We start from the raw sequence: 18,365 nt of genomic DNA, 5'->3' as shown, positions 1-18,365 counted from the left end.
ATATAAAGCAACTGAAGGAAATAATAGAGACTAAAGGTACCGACAAACGGAACACAATAAAATTGTCCCTTGTCTGATAGAGACAAAGACAGTGACACAAACTATCTGGAAACCTAAAAAAGGTGACCCTTGTGTGAGGAATCAAGGGCTTTTGAAAAAAAGATCCTCTAACTATGTCCTGAAGAGCAAAGTGAATCATATGAGATTCCGCATCCTCAGAAAATAATCTGAATGAAAACAGAAAAATGAAAATATGCATTTATTGTATCTAATGAAAACAAATAATGCTATCACTGACCAAAAAAAGGCAGAATAGTTTGAGTAAAACTCCAAAACCCAGTTCCTAAAAATGGAACTGGAAGAAATACCCCAGAAGATTCCAGGTCTGAGCAGCGCTTGAACCCCATGGGTGCCCAGCCATGCTTCAACAGTACCCAAAATATATAGGACCGAAACACACTTAAAGAAAGTGTTAGCCTTACTGGAATAAAATCAAAGAAATTTGGACCGAATAGAACCAAATAAATTTCAAAGAAGTCTTAACCTGCCCCTTACCAGCCAAGCTGGAATACGGCACGTACATGATTTCGAACTGAAAAATTACCAATTAAAAAACATGTTACTTGGGAAAGAATTCAGGAATTCGTTCCTTAATAAGAACAACCAAACTAGTATAAGCTTAAAGTTTTAGTCTTAGAACTCAATCTTGAAGCCCAGAGTAACAGTTAAGGAATTAATCCAATTATAAAACAAATAATTGATTATCTTAGAACAAAAGAAATATGGATTTTTAAAAATCACAAAATTCTTCTAGCTAAAATAGCTAAAGACATAGATTAACCCTCATTTGCGAAAATATTCAATAAAATGAAGACACAAATGAAATTATTAGCATGATAGTCCAGTCAAAGGACCAGTCAATACAGTGGACTTGCATAATCAGTAAATGCAAAACAACAAGACAAATGCAACAGCACCTAGTCTAGTAAATGTTGTCCCTTAACAATGCTAAAATAAATCATAATCTGATACTTGATCTTAAAGTAAACAGAACAAAATGAAGCAATTGCAACATCCAAATAAATCACAGGACCAAGAAAAGTACCTGAAACTAAATAATTTTCCATAAAAAAGATACAACCATCTAAAGGAAAATAAATACTATTTTGCTATAGAAACAATAGCATAATTAGTAGGAGTAGAGATAGCCCCAATAAATTGGAGAACCCTCCAAATTGAATTTAACTGCTGGCAAAGAATATAGTTTAAAACCTTTGAAGAAGGAATAAAAGACAATTCTCAGCCTATTCCATTCCCTAGTATGAGGAATTGGAAAGAAAACCTCTGAAAACACAGAATAATAAATAAGCAGAAATAGTGTTAGCTAGTCTTGAAAAAGAACTAGTTACCTTAATATCCAAAATAATCAACACCTTTTCAACAAAGAACAAATGTACTTTAAAAAATAAAAAACATAATTTATGTAAGAACTTACCTGATAAATTCATTTCTTTCATATTAGCAAGAGTCCACAAGCTAGTGACGTATGGGATATACATTCCTACCAGGAGGGGCAAAGTTTCCCAAACCTCGAAATGCCTATAAATACACCCCTCACCACACCCACAAATCAGTTTAATGCATAGCCAAGAAGTGGGGTGATAAGACAAAAGTGCGAAAGCATAAAAAATAAGGAATTGGAATAATTGTGCTTTATACAAAAAAATCATAACCACCACAAAAAGGGTGGGCCTCATGGACTCTTGCTAATATGAAAGAAATGAATTTATCAGGTAAGTTCTTACATAAATTATGTTTTCTTTAATGTAATTAGCAAGAGTCCATGAGCTAGTGACGTATGGGATAATGACTACCCAAGATGTGGATCTTCCACGCAAGAGTCACTAGAGAGGGAGGGATAAAATAAAGACAGCCAATTCCGCTGAAAATAATCCACACCCAAAATAAAGTTTAAATCTTATAATGAAAAAAACTGAAATTATAAGCAGAAGAATCAAACTGAAAAAGCTGCCTGAAGTACTTTTCTACCAAAAACTGCTTCAGAAGAAGAAAACACATCAAAATGATAGAATTTAATAAAAGTATGCAAAGAAGACCAAGTTGCTGCTTTGCAAATCTGATCAACCAAAGCTTCATTCCTAAACGCCCAGGAAGTAGAAACTGACCTAGTAGAATGAGCTGTAATCCTTTGAGGCGCAGTTTTATACAACTCGACATAAGCATGATGAATTAAAGATTTCAACCAAGATGCCAAAGAAATGGCAGAGGCCTTCTGACCTTTCCTAGAACCGGAAAAGATAACAAATAGACTAGAAGTCTTTCGGAAAGTCTTAGTAGCTTCAACATAATATTTCAAAGCTCTAACTACATCCAAAGAATGCAATGATCTCTCCTTAGAATTCTTAGGATTAGGACATAATGAAGGAACCACAATTTCTCTACTAATGTTGTTAGAATTCACAACCTTAGGTAAAAATTTAAAAGAAGTTCGCAACACCGCCTTATCCTGATGAAAAATCAGAAAAGGAGACTCACAAGAAAGAGCAGATAATTCAGAAACTCTTCTAGCAGAAGAGATGGCCAAAAGAAACAAAACTTTCCAAGAAAGTAATTTAATGTCCAATGAATGCATAGGTTCAAACGGAGGAGCTTGAAGAGCCCCCAGAACCAAATTCAAACTCCAAGGAGGAGAAATTGACTTAATGACAGGTTTTATACGAACCAAAGCTTGTACAAAACAATGAATATCAGGAAAATTAGCAATCTTTCTGTGAAAAAGAACAGAAAGAGCAGAGATTTGTCCTTTCAAGGAACTTGCAGACAAACCTTTAACCAAACCATCCTGAAGAAACTGTAAAATTCTCGGAATTCTAAAAGAATGCCAGGAAAAATGATGAGAAAGACACCAAGAAATGTAAGTCTTCCAGACTCTATAATATATCTTTCTAGATACGGATTTACGAGCCTGTAACATAGTATTAATCACAGAGTCAGAGAAACCTCTTTGACTAAGAATCAAGCGTTCAATCTCCATACCTTTAAATTTAAGGATTTGAGATCCTGATGGAAAAAAGGACCTTGCGACAGAAAGTCTGGTCTTAACGGAAGAGTCCACGGTTGGCAAGAGGCCATCCGGACAAGATCCGCATACCAAAACCTGTGAGGCCATGCCGGAGCCACCAGCAGAACAAACGAGCATTCCTTCAGAATCTTGGAGATTACTCTTGGAAGAAGAACTAGAGGCGGAAAGATATAGGCAGGATGATACTTCCAAGGAAGTGACAATGCATCCACTGCTTCCGCTTGAGGATCCCTGGATCTGGACAGATACCTGGGAAGTTTCTTGTTTAGATGAGAGGCCATCAGATCTATTTCTGGAAGTCCCCACATTTGAACAATCTGAAGAAATACCTCTGGGTGAAGAGACCATTCGCCCGGATGTAACGTTTGGCGACTGAGATAATCCGCTTCCCAATTGTCTATACCTGGGATATGAACCGCAGAAACTAGACAGGAGCTGGATTCCGCCCATACCAGTATTCGAGATACTTCTTTCATAGCCAGAGGACTGTGAGTCCCTCCTTGATGATTGATGTATGCCACAGTTGTGACATTGTCTGTCTGAAAACAAATGAACGATTCTCTCTTTAGAAGAGGCCATGACTGAAGAGCTCTGAAAATTGCACGGAGTTCCAAAATATTGATTAGTAATCTCACCTCCTGAGATTCCCAAACCCCTTGTGCTGTCAGAGACCCCCAAACAGCTCCCCAACCTGTCAGACTTGCATCTGTTGAAATTACAGTCCAGGTCGGAAGAACAAAAGAAGCCCCCTGAACTAAACGATGGTGATCTGTCCACCACGTCAGAGAGTGTCGTACAATCGGTTTTAAAGATATTAATTGAGATATCTTTGTGTAATCCCTGCACCACTGGTTCAGCATACAGAGCTGAAGAGGTCGCATGTGAAAACGAGCAAAGGGGATCGTGTCCGATGCAGCAGTCATAAGACCTAGAATTTCCATGCATAAGGCTACCGAAGGGAATGATTGTGATTGAAGGTTTCGACAAGCTGAGATCAATTTTAGACGTCTCTTGTCTGTCAGAGACAGAGTCATGGACGCTGAATCTATCTGGAAACCTAAAAAGGTTACCCTTGTCTGAGGAATCAATGAACTTTTCGGTATGAGATTCTGCTAAATGTGAAGACTGAGCAAGTACCAAGATATCGTCCAAATAAGGAAATACCACAATACCCTGTTCTCTGATTACAGACAGAAGGGCACCGAGAACCTTTGTAAAAATTCTTGGAGCTGTTGCTAGGCTAAACGGCAGAGCCACAAACTGGTAATGCTTGTCTAGGAAAGAGAATCTCAGAAACTGATAGTGATCTGAATGAATCGGAATATGCAGATATGCATCCTGTAAATCTATTGTGGACATATAATGCCCTTGCTGAACAAAAGGCAGGATAGTCCTTATAGTTACCATTTTGAATGTTGGTATCCTTACATAACGATTCAATATTTTTAGATCGAGAACTGGTCTGAAGGAATTCTCCTTCTTTGGTACAATGAAGAGATTTGAATAAAACCCCAGCCCCTGTTCCAGAACTGGAACTGGCAAAATTACTCCAGCCAACTCTAGATCTGAAACACATTTCAGAAATGCTTGAGCCTTCGCTGGATTTACTGGGACACGGGAAAGACAAAATCTCTTTGCAGGAGGCCTTATTTTGAAGCCAATTCTGTACCCTTCTGAAACAATATTTTGAATCCAAAGATTGTGAATTGAATTGATCCAAATTTCTTTGAAAAATCGTAATCTGCCCCCTACCAGCTGGGCTGGAATGAGGGCCGCACCTTCATGTGGACTTGGGAGCTGGCTTTGGTTTTCTAAAAGGCTTGGATTTATTCCAGACTGGAGATGGTTTCCAAACTGACACCGCTCCTGTGGGTGAAGGATCAGGCTTTTGTTCCTTATTGTGACGAAAGGAACGAAAACGATTATTAGACCTAAATTTACCTTTAGATGTTTTATCCTGTGGTAAAAAAGTTCCTTTCCCTCCAGTAACAGTTGAGATAATAGAATCCAACTGAGAACCAAATAATTTATTACCCTGGAAAGAAAGGGAAAGCAAAGTTGACTTAGAAGACATATCAGCATTCCAAGTTTTAAGCCATAAAGCTCTTCTAGCTAAAATAGCTAGAGACATATACCTGACATCAACTCTAATGATATCAAAGATGGCATCACAAATAAAGTTATTAGCATGTTGAAGAAGATTAACAATGCTATGAGAATTATGATCTGTTACTTGTTGCGCTAAAGCTTCTAACCAAAAAGTTGAAGCTGCAGCAACATCCGCTAAAGATATAGCAGGTCTAAGAAGATTACCCGAACATAAGTAAGCTTTTCTTAGAAAGGATTCAATCTTCCTATCTAAAGGATCCTTAAAGGAAGTACTATCTGCCGTAGGAATAGTAGTACGTTTAGCAAGAGTAGAGACAGCCCCATCAACCTTAGGGATTTTGTCCCAAAATTCTAATCTGTCAGATGGTACAGGATATAATTGCTTAAAACGTTTAGAAGGAGTAAATGAATTACCCAAATTATTCCATTCCCTGGAGATTACTTCAGAAATAGCATCAGGGACAGGAAAAACTTCTGGAATAACTACAGGAGATTTAAAAACCTTATTTAAACGTTTAGATTTAGTATCAAGAGGACCAGAATCCTCTATTTCTAATGCAATTAAGACCTCTTTAAGTAAAGAACGAATAAATTCCATTTTGAATAAATATGAAGATTTATCAGCATCAACCTCTGAAACAGAATCCTCTGAACCAGAGGAACCACTATCAGAATCAGAATGATGATGTTCATTTAAAAATTGATCTGAAAAATGAGAAGTTTTAAAAGACCTTTTACGTTTACTAGAAGGGGGAATAACAGACATAGCCTTCTTAATGGATTTAGAAACAAAATCTCTTATGTTAACAGGAACACTCTGAGTATTAGATGTTGACGGAACCGCAACAGGTAATGTAACATTACTAAAGGAAATATTATCTGCATTAACAAGTTTGTCATGACATTCATTACAAACAACAGCTGGAGGAACAGATACCACAAGTTTACAACAGATACACTTAACTTTGGTAGATCCAGCACCAGGCAGCGTTTTTCCAGAAGTATCTTCTGACTCAGTGTCAATCTGGGACATCTTGCAATATGTAATAGAAAAAACAACATATAAAGCAAAATTGATCAAATTCCTTAAATGACAGTTTCAGGAATGGGAAAAAATGCCAGGGAACAAGCTTCTAGCAACCAGAAGCAATAAATAATGAGACTTAAATAATGTGGAGACAAAAGTGACGCCGATATTTTTTTAGCGCCAAAAAAAGACGCCCACATTATTTGGCGCCTAAATGCTTTTGGCGGCAAAAATGACGCCACATCCGGAACGCCGCCACTTTTGGCGCAAAAAAACGTCAAAAATGACGCAACTTCCGGCGACACGTATGACGCCGGAAACAGAAAAAAAAATTTGCGCCAAAAAAGTCCGCGCCAAGAATGACACAATAAAATGAAGCATTTTCAGCCCCTGCGAGCCTAACAGCCCACAGGAAAAAAAGTCAAATTTTAAGGTAAGAAAAAAATTGATTTATTCATATGCATTATCCCAACTATGAAACTGACTGTCTGAAATAAGGAACGTTGAACATCCTGAGTCAAGGCAAATAAATGTTTGAATACATATATTTAGAACTTTATATAAAAGTGCCCAACCATAGCTTAGAGTGTCACAGAAAAGAAGACTTACTTACCCCAGGACACTCATCTACATGTAGTAGAAAGCCAAACCAGTACTGAAACGAAAATCAGTAGAGGTAATGGTATATATAAGAGTATATCGTCGATCTGAAAAGGGAGGTAAGAGATGAATCTCTACGACCGATAACAGAGAACCTATGAAATAGACCCCGTAGAAGGAGATCATTGAATTCAAATAGGCAATACTCTCCTCACATCCCTCTGACATTCACTGCACGCTGAGAGGAAAACCGGGCTCCAACCTGCTGCGGAGCACATATCAACGTAGAATCTAGCACAAACTTACTTCACCACCTCCATAGGAGGCAAAGTTTGTAAAACTGATTTGTGGGTGTGGTGAGGGGTGTATTTATAGGCATTTTGAGGTTTGGGAAACTTTGCCCCTCCTGGTAGGAATGTATATCCCATACGTCACTAGCTCATGGACTCTTGCTAATTACATGAAAGAAAAGTAGATTTGTTAGTGTCAATATCTGATGAAGAAAATTCTGAATGAGAAAAAACATCATCAAAGAAAGATAAATCAGTATGTTGTTGGTCATTTGAAACTTCAATAATTAAAAAAAAGAAGTGAAAAAGACCTAAAAATTTTATTAGAAGGCACGATGTCAGACAAAGCCTTTAAAATAGAATCAGAAAAATATTTCTTATAAATCTTCTAAATATTTCTTGTACATAAGATGTAAAAAGAATGGCAATATATAAAGCATAAATACTAATGGATTCTGCATGTAAAAGTTTTATCATAATAACTTATTACAAACCATAGCTAAAGATAAACATTCATAACATTTAAAATAAATGAACTTAGCTTTGGTAGGACTGAACTCAGTCAAGCGTTTTTCCAGAAGTAGCTTTTGATCCAGGGTCAATCTGAGACATCTTGCAATATGTAATAGAAAAAACAACATATAAAGCAAAATCTATCAAATTCCTTAAATGACAGTTTCAGGAATGGGAAAAAATGCCAATGAACAAGCTTCTAGCAACCAGAAGCAAATAAACAATGAGACTTAAATAATGTGGAGACAATAATGATGCCCATATTTTTTAGCGCCAAAAAAGACGCCCACACTATTTGGCGCCTAAATGCTTTGGCGCCAAAAATGACGCCACATCCGGTAACGCCGACATCTTTGGTGCAAAAAAAGTCAAAAAAATGACGCACATACAAACAACTTCCGGTGACAAGTATGACGCCGGAAATGACTAAGAAATTTTTTGCGCCAAAAAAGTCCGCGCCAAGAATGACACAATAAAATGAAGCATTTTCAGCCCCCGCGAGCCTAACAGCCCACAGGAAAAAAAGTCAAATTTTAAAGGTAAGAAAAATTTAATATTTCAAATGCATTATCCCAAATAATGAAACTGACTGTCTGAAATAAGGAATATTGAACATCCTGAATCAAGGCAAATAAATGTTTAAACACATATATTTAGAACTTTATATAAAAGTGCCCAACCATAGCTTAGAGTGTCACGGAAAATAAGACTTACTTACCCCAGGACACTCATCTATATATAGTAGAAAGCCAAACCAGTACTGAAACGAGAATCAGCAGAGGTAATGGTATATATAAGAGTATATCGTCGATCTGAAAAAGGAGGTAAGAGATGAATCTCTACGACCGATAACAGAGAACCCATGAAATAGACCCCGTAGAAGGAGATCATTGAATTTCAAATAGGCAATACTCTCCTCACATCCCTCTGACATTCACTGCACGCTGAGAGGAAAACCGGGCTCCAACCTGCTGCGGAGCGCATATCAACGTAGAATCTAGCACAAACTTACTTCACCACCTCCATCGGAGGCAAAGTTTGTAAAACTGAATTGAATTGTGGGTGTGGTGAGGGGTGTATTTATAGGCATTTTGAGGTTTGGGAAACTTTGCCCCTCCTGGTAGGAATGTATATCCCATACGTCACTAGCTCATGGACTCTTGCTAATTACATGAAAGAAAAGGGGCGTGACAACACTCCTACAGGCAGTCCTACACTAGAGCAGGGTAGAACGTAAATGCTGAAGAAGGGGTGGCTAGCTAGAGATCTTGATCGACAGATATGGTGACCAGATTACAAGTGGAGCGCAAAATATCGCTTTCTCACTGGTATTACAAGTTAGGTCTAATGTGAAGGTTACTTCATGTTCGCATTGCATGAAAGCTTTGCTCTCATGAGAGCGCGCTTCCATAGGCTCCAATGGGAGCCTCATTCTCATGCTGTCAGACACGACCTGAGAACCTAGTGCAGCGAAGAGGGTAGGTAAGTCACACAGTGATGGGAAGCAATATAAAGGCACTTTTCAGTGCTGTTTGTTTTATATCACCCCACACCTGCCACTTTTATCCCCTAAATACTGCTAGTGCAAAAAGCAAAAAACATGCTCATATGTTTTATTTGCCAAAATGCAGTACACAATTTTTTGGGGGGACAGTAGGGGCACATTTTAAGCGGTAGCAATAACCAGCCACTTGTAATGGCTGGTTATTTATCGCATGCTCGTAAATGGGCGAATTTGCCTGTTTAAAGGTGTGCGATAAATTGGTGCTCAACCACTAAATGTAGCCACCAACAAGCGCTACCCAGGGTGTTGAACCAAAAATGGTCTGACTCTTAAGCTTTATATTCAAATAAAGATACCAAAAGAATGAGAAAAAATAATAAGCCATGTCTGAATCATGACAGAAAAAAAATGGGCTTCATATCCCTTTAAGTTTTGGCACATTGCAATGATATTTAAAATTAACACGAAAGACATAATCATGAGCCAAATAAAATTATTTTATTTCATAGTAAGAGACTGGGGAGAAAGCTAGTGTAAATTTTTCCCAAGCTATGTTTACAGAAGTATTGCAACAATATAATAGCAGACATGTGATATAAAGTCAAGGGTGGTATAGTGATGAGATCCATACTGTCGATGGGCGCCATACGACTACTACCAGATATTATTAACAGTCAACAGGACTACAGGTTTACAACAACAAAAAATAGCAATAGCCATACATTTTTCAAATATCCCAGAGTGACTTAAAAGGCAAATAAGCAACAGGGCTATAGATCTCCAACAAAAAAAAATATAATTATAGCTTTAAAATTTTAAATATCTTAAAGTGAACCAAGATATCAATTAATATTTAAATCAGCAAAAATCCATGTAAAGTGTATGTGAAGCTTTGCACCGCTTAAATAAGATAATATTTTGTGGCAAAACCTTCCCCCGCTCTGCCAGCAATGTCGACACATTTTACCCCTCCCCAGTCTTCACACAGGGTTCCAGATGGAAATGCAAGGTGTAGGTGTATGCATAAAAGAAGCCAAAAACACAGTAAATAAAGGAGATGTTAGCAGACAAGTGTGTAATGTAATGAGCATGATGGTGGTGAGCTCAGTAAGCATTGAGGGGGTTTTATGTCCCTATAAAGGGCTAGATTATGAGTGGTGCAGAAATTACCGCTCCCACTCGCATGCTAACATCACCCAACTTCTGCTCCTTGTGTAAGTCGGGTAGTGCTCATATTACAAGATGAAAGTAAATGTTTGTCACTTGAATGCCAACCCAGCTCACGCAAAGAACAGAAGTTAGAATAACATGATCGCGTTAACATACTCTCCCATTGACTTCAACACCCATATTCACGCTAAACTGAATCTTCATAAGCCCCTACTATAATAACCCCTAAACCGCCACATAGCCCACTGCAAAGTCCCCACTACACTATTTACCTCTAAACCACCACAACCCCCATCGCAAAGTGACCCGCTACACTATAAACCCCTAAACTGCCACGCTCCGCACTGTAGAGTAACCCACTAACATCTAAACCCCCTAACCTAACACCCCCTAAGTTACCCCAACAGACTAACCTTACCTTTACCAAAAAAAACTACCTTTAAAACAAAGGGGGAAAAAATTACCTAAAAAAGTAAAAAATAAACTAACCTTACCCTTTACAAAAAAAGCTAACATTACTTAAAAAAAACCCTACCATTACAAAAAAAAACTACCATTACAAAAAATAAATCACCAAAAATAAAAAAGTGTTATGCCTGTTCTAAAACCCCACCCCAAAATAAAAATAAAAACTATACTAACACTATACTACAAATATAGCCCTTAAAAGGGAGTTTAGTAAGGCATTGCTCTAAAGTGTATAAGCTCTTTTTCTGGAATAAAACCAACAACCTTCTATCATTAACCTCCCCCCAAAAAAAAATCTATCTAAAACAAATCTTCTCTAAAAAGTGCCCTGAAAAGGGCATTTGGCTGGGCATTGCAGGGTATTTAGCTCTTTTGCTGCCCAGAACAAATAAAATAAAAACCCTGATCTTAAAAACCAAAACCTGCCCCATAAAGACACTAAACCCTGAAGATGGTACTCACCAAAGATGAATCCAGAAGGCAGCACTCCCTCTTCATCGTGGCAGCGCCCTATCTTCTTTTATTCATTGTGGCGTTGGTCTTCTGATTTTCATCCCTCTTCATGCGGTCCCCAGCCGCACACTGAATTTTGAATGTGAGGCACCCTTTTTTTTTTGGAGGGGGGTTAATGGTAGAAGGATGTAGGTTTTTTGTTTGTTTTTTTCCCAAAAGAAAAAGGGCTAATACACTTTAGGGCAATGCCCTACAAAAGGCCCTTTTAAGGGCTATAGTTGTAGTTTAATGTTAGAATAATTTTTTTATTTTGGGGTGGGTTTTTTTTAAGTGGGGTTTCAGAACAGGCATAGCTCTTTATTTATTTTTTTGGTAATTTGTTAATTTTTGTAATGGTAGTTTTCTGGGGGGGTTTCAGTAATGTAATCTTTGTTTTTTTTGTAAAGGTAAGATTGTTTTTCTTTTTACTTTTTCAGGTAAGTTTTTATTTTTTTAAAAGGTAGTTAGTTTATTTTGTAAAAGTAAGGTTAGTCTATTTTAGGGTAACTTAGGGGTGTAGATGTTAGTGGGTTACTTTGTGGTTGGGTGTGTGGCATTTTAGGGGTTAATAGTGTAGAAGGGTAGTTTGCAATGTGGGATGTGATAGTTTAGGGGTTAATAGTGTAGTTTAGTGCAACTGTTTCCTTCGGACAAACTCTTTAGGCAACCTTTCAGGTTGTGTAAAAAGTTTGAGCGTTAAATGTGATTGCGTTTGAGTGATCGCAATTCCATTCAACTTGTAATACGAGTGCACATTGCTGCTCAACGCTGCCCATAGAAAATATGGGGAGCAAAATTACCAAAATTTTGCGCAAACTAAATTGTAGTAATTTTTATTTGGATGTATTTGGATTTGAGCGTAAAGAATACCACAATCTCGCAATCGCGTTTACGCCCCTTATGCTAACGGTAGCACTCAAAATCTTGCCCAAAGTTAGAAGGCAAATGAAGTTTCTGCACAAACCAGATGCATGCTCCCTTGCAAGTGTTGGTAGTGGTACAACCTTACGAATCGTATGTTTAAAGTCCCTTTACAATGGGATGTGGCTACTGAGGAAATCTTTTATAGGGACAGTCAACACCAGAATTTTTGATGTTTAAAAAGAAAGATAATCCCTGTATTTACCATTCCCCCGTTTTGCATAACCAACACAGTTATATAAATACACTTTTTACCTCTGTGTTTACCTTGTATCTAAGCTTCTTCAAACTGCCCCTTTATTTCAGTTCTTTTGACAGACTTGCATTTTAGCCAATCAGTGCTCACTCCAGGGTAACTTCACGTGCATGAGCTCAATCATTATGAAACACATGAACTAATGCCCTCTAGTGGTCAAAATGCATTTAGATTAGATGCACTCTTCAAGGTCTAAGAAATTAGCATATGAACCTCCTAGGTTTAGCTTTCAACTAAGAATACTAAGAGAACAAAGCAACATTGGTGATAAAAGTAAATTGGAAAGTTGTTTAAAATGACATGCCCTATTTAAATCCTGAAAGTTTTTTTTGGATTTGGCTGTCCCGTTAAGTAAAATATCTTCCTTTTTACATAGAGATGCTCATGTGATATTTTCTTGTCCATTTATTACAGTTATGCTGCATCACTTTCAAATGCTTCATCTGGGTATCATGTCTCTTTAACTTACTCTTGAAGAAACTTTTCAAGGGGGGTGGCTTTAGAGTGAATTACCCTTGGGGGAAAAACAACAAAATGCAGTTAAAAAAAACAAGTTCTCTTGAAAGGTTTTTTATTTAAAATCCTTTTGATAAAATAATTGTTATTGATTTACTGACACACTATTGGAAATGCTTAATAAAAATCTTGTAAATAATATAGGCCAGGAGTGGAGGCAAACCTATGTCACAAATGCCCACTGTAGCATTTATAACAGATTTGCTGACACTCCACCTCTGGGCTATCAACATACTGCTTGTTTACATTGGCTGCAATTATACGGCCAGATTACGAGTTTTGCGTTAGGAGCTATGCGGTGCTAACGAGCAGTTTTTTCTCACCGCTCACTTACCTACAGCGCTGGTATAACAGGTTTTTACAAACCCGGCGTTAAAAGACAAGAAGTGAGCATAGAGCAAAATTATGCTCCTTACCGCACTTCAATACCAGTGCTGCTTAAGTCAGCGGTGAGCTGGTCGTATGTGCTCGTGCACGATTTCCCAATAAACATCAATGGGGAGAGCCGGCTGAGAAAAAAGTCTAACACGTGCAAAAAAGCAGCGTAAAACTCAGTAAAGCAGCCCCATTGATTCCTATGGGGAAACTAAAGTTATGTTTACACCTAACACCCTAACCCCGAGTCTAAACACCCCTAATCTTACACTTATTAACCCCTAATCTGCTGTCCCCGACATCGCCGACACCTACATTATTCTTATTAACCCCTAATCTGCCGCTCCGGACACAGCCGCCACCTACATTATACTTATTAACCCCTAATCTGCCGCCCCCAATGTCGCCGCAACCTAAATACATTTATTAACCCCTAATCTGCTGTCCCCGTCGCTGCCACTATATTACATTTATTAACCCCTAAACCTAAGTCTAACCCTAACACCCCCTAACTTAAATATAATTTAAATAAAATTCCTATCATTAACTAAATTATTCCTATTTAAAACTAAATACTTACCTATAAAATAAACCCTAAGCTAGATACAATATAACTAATAGTTACATTGTAGCTATCTTAGGGTTTATTTTTATTTTACAGGCAAGTTTGTATTTATTTTAACTAGGTAGAATAGTTATTAAATAGTTATTAACTATTTAATAACTTAGAAAAAACACAATGGATAGAGGCGCCAATGGTGCAGATCAATGGTGAATCTTGATGGCTTGCAATAAAATGAGAATACAGGGTACTCACATGTATGAAAGGCAATCTACCTAGCTAAAATAAATACAAATTGACCTGTAAAATAAAACCTAACCTAAATTACACTAACACTACACTACAATCAAATAAATTAACTAAATTAAAAAATTAATTTAAATTAGCTAAATTACAAAAAAAACCCCCACTAAATTACAGAAAATAAATAACAAATTACAGATCTTTAAACTAATTACACCTAATCTAATAGCCCTATCAAAATAAAAAAGTCCCCCCAAAATAAAAAAAAACTAGCCTAAACTAAACTATCAATAGCCCTTAAAAGGGCCTTTTGCGCAGCATTGCCCCAAAGTAATCAGCTCTTTTACCTGTAAAAAAAAATACAAACAACCCCCCCAACAGTAAAACCCACCACCCATAGAACCAACCCCCCAAATAAAATACTAACTAAAAAAAAAAACTAAGCTCCCCATTGCCCTTAAAAGGGCATTTGGATGGGCATTGCTCTTAAAAGGGCATTTAGCTCTATTGCAGCCCAAAGCCCTAACCTAAAAAATAAACCCACCCAATACACACTTAAAAAACCTAACACTAACTCCCTGAAGATCGACTTACTGTTCTATAGACCGGACATCCATCCTCAAGGAAGTGGCAGAAGTCTTCATCCAACCGGGCTGAATTCCTCAAAGAAGCCGGGAGAAGTCTTCATCCAAGCCGGGCGAAGTGGTCCTCCAAACAGGAAGAAGTCTTCATCCAGACGGCATTTTCTATCTTCATCCGACGCGGAGTGGGTCCATCTTCAAGACATCCGACGCGGAGCATCCTCTTCATCCGGAGTCTTCTTACTGAATGACAGTTCCTTTAAATGACGCCATCCAAGATGGCGTCCCTTAGATTCTGATTGGCTAATAGAATTCTATCAGTCAATCGGAAGTAAGGTAGAAAAATCCTATTGGCTGATGCAATTAGCCAATAGTATTGGAGTTCAATCCTATTGGCTGATCCAATCAGCCAATATAATTGAGCTTGCATTATATTGGCTGTTCCAATCAGCCAATAGAATGCAAGTTCAATCCTATTGGCTGATTGGATAAGCCAATAGGATTTTTTCTACCTTAATTCTGATAGGCTGATAGAATTCTATCAGCCAATTGGAATCTAAGGAACGCCATCTTGGATGACGTCATTTAAAGGAACCGTCATTCAGTAAGAAGACGGATGAAGAGGATGCTCCGCGTCGTATGTCTTGAAGATGGACCAGCTCCGTGTCGGATGGATGAAGATAGAAGATGCCATCTGGATGAAGACTTCTGCCCGTATGGAGGACCACTTCGCCTGGCTTGGATGAAGACTTCTCCCGGCTTCGTTGAGGACTTCGGCCCGGTTGGATGAAAACTTCTGCCACTTCCTTGAGGATGGATGTCCAGTCTTCTGAACAGTAAGTCGATCTTCAGGGGGTTAGTGTTAGGTTTTTTAAGGGTGTATTGGGTGGGTTTATTTTTTATGTTAGGGCTTTGGGCTGCAGTAGAGCTAAATGCCCTTTTAAGAGCAATGCCCATCCAAATGCTCTTTTCAGGGCAATGGGGAGCTTAGGTTTTTTTAGTTAGTATTTTATTTGGGGGGTTGGTTGTTTGGGTGGTGGGTTTTACTGTTGGGGGGGTTGTTTGTATTTTTTTTTTACAGGTAAAAGAGCTGATTACTTTGGGGCAATGCCCTGCAAAAGGCCCTTTTAAGGGCTATTGATAGTTTAGTTTAGGCTAGGGTTTTTTTTTTATTTTGGGGGGGGGCTTTTTTTTATTTTGATAGGGCTATTAGATTGGGTGTAATTAGTTTAAAGATCTGTCATTTGTTTTTTATTTTCTGTAATTTAGTGTTTGTTTTTTGGGGGAATTAGCTCATTTAATTTAATTTATTTAATTGTTTTTAATTTAGTTAATTTATTTGATTGTAGTATAGTGTTAGGGGTGTTAGTGTAACCTAGGTTAGGTTTTATTTTACAGGTCAATTTGTATTTATTTTAGCTAGGTAGTTATTAAATAGATAATAACTATTTAATAACTATTCTACCTAGTTAAAATAAATACAAACTTGCCTGTAAAATAAAAATAAACCCTAAGATAGCTACAATGTAACTATTAGTTATATTGTAGCCATCTTAGGGTTTATTTTATAGGTAAGTATTTAGTTTTAAATAGAAATAATGTAGTTTATTATAGTAATTTTCTTTAGATTTATTTAAATTATATTTAAGTTAGGGGGTGTTAGGGTTAGGGTTAGACTTAGATTTAGGGGTTAATACATTTAATATAGTGGCGGTGACGTTGGGGACGGCAGATTAGGGGTTAATAAGTATAATGTAGGTGGCGGCGATGTTAGGAGCAGAAGATTAGGGGTTAATAATATTTAACTAGTGTTTGTGAGGTGGGAGTGCGGCGGTTTAGGGGTTAATATGTTTATTCTAGTGGCGGCGATGTCCGGAGTGGCAGATTAGGGGTTAACATTTTTATTTTAGTTATGCGGGAGGGCCTCGGTTTAGGGGTTAATAGGTAGTTTATGGGTGTTAGTGTACTTTTTAGCACTTTAGTTATGAGTTTTATGCTACGGCGTTGTAGTGTAAAACTCATAACTACTGACTTTAGAATGCATTACAGATCTTGGAGGTAGAGGGTGTACCGCTCACTTTTTGGCTTCCCAGGACAGACTCGTAATACCAGCGCTATGGAAGTCCCATAGAAAAAAGGGTTTACGAAAGTCGTTTTGCGGTAAGGCCAAAGAAGTGTGCAGTGCCCCTAAACCTGCAAGACTCGTAATAGCAGCGGTAGTGAAAAAGCAGCGTTAGGACCTGTTAACGCTGCTTTTTCAGCTTAATGCAAGACTCGCAATCTAGCCGATAGTGTTTAATAAAGTTTTTTTTCGTGAATCCATGCATAATGTTAAAGGGACATGAAACTAAAAACATTTTTCCTTTTGATTATTCAAATATTATCAAATTTGCTTTGTCCTTTTGGCATCTATGTGAAAGAGTATGCTAGGTAGGCTCCAGAGCTTGCATGTGTTTAGAAATTTATATGGAGACAGTTTTGCATTGATGCTTTTAACAATTCTTTGCCTTTTAAAACAATAAATGGAAGAAATATTTGACCCAAGGTATAACATTGTTAAAAGCATTGATGCAAAACTGCTGCCATTTAGTACTTCAGACACATGGACGCTCTGAGCATATCTAGATATGCTCTTCATCTATGGCTAGCAAGATAATGAAATGTATTTCATAATAGAAGCCAGAGAGTTTTTATAATTGTACACACTATACAATCTGTATGGTAGCAGTTTTGCAACAATGCTTTTAACAATGTTTTACATACTGTACAGTGATTGATGTAGTGGAGCCTACCTAGGTATCCTCTTCAACTAAGGATACAAAAGTAACTTTGATAATAGATATAAATGGGAGACTAAAGTTATTTTGCTGCTTTTTTTTATTGTACACACTTAATTATGAAAGAAAATGTCTCATATCCCGTTAATTGTTGATATATATTATGTATTTAAAAATATAATTTTAAGGGCTCTTTAAATTTTTTGAAAAGGGTTCCATGTGCATGCAAGATAATTTTGACCACAATTTTCCAACCCTGAATGGCTTGTAGGACTGAAGCATACTGCAGCTTTTAGAACATACCACTTGTAATACAGCAACTTTTAGAACATACCACTTGTAATACAGTAGCTTTTAGAACATACCACTTGTAATACAGCAACTTTTAGAACATACCACTTGTAATACAGTAGCTTTTAGATCATACCACTTGTAATACAGTAGCTTTTAGAACATACCACTTGTAATACAGCAGCTTTTAGAACATACCACTTGTAATACAGTAAGAATTCTAAATTGGTAGGTAGGATGGCACTACTATATATTGTTATTTAAATGAGGGTCACCATTTAAATTATAACAATAAATTATTAATGTTATGCAGGTGGAAAGGTGCTATGTATCTTGCAAACTTTATTGGTGATTTCAGTGAAGGATACTGAACAAAAAGCAATACTTTATAAGCACTAAAATAAACCCTCTTTCTGCTGCAGGCATGTGTGTCATATGAGTTTAAAAACAATAATCTGTATTAGAACAATTGTTAATAATAATGGGTTAAATAAAAACTTACAATGCTGACAAAAGACAAGCTATAATCAGTATAATTCAAAAAAGAATCCTGGAGTTCAGTTATAG

Source organism: Bombina bombina, chromosome 3 (assembly GCF_027579735.1).
Source record: "Bombina bombina isolate aBomBom1 chromosome 3, aBomBom1.pri, whole genome shotgun sequence".
Taxonomy (NCBI): domain Eukaryota; kingdom Metazoa; phylum Chordata; class Amphibia; order Anura; family Bombinatoridae; genus Bombina; species Bombina bombina.
Note: the sequence above shows the minus strand (reverse complement) of the source record.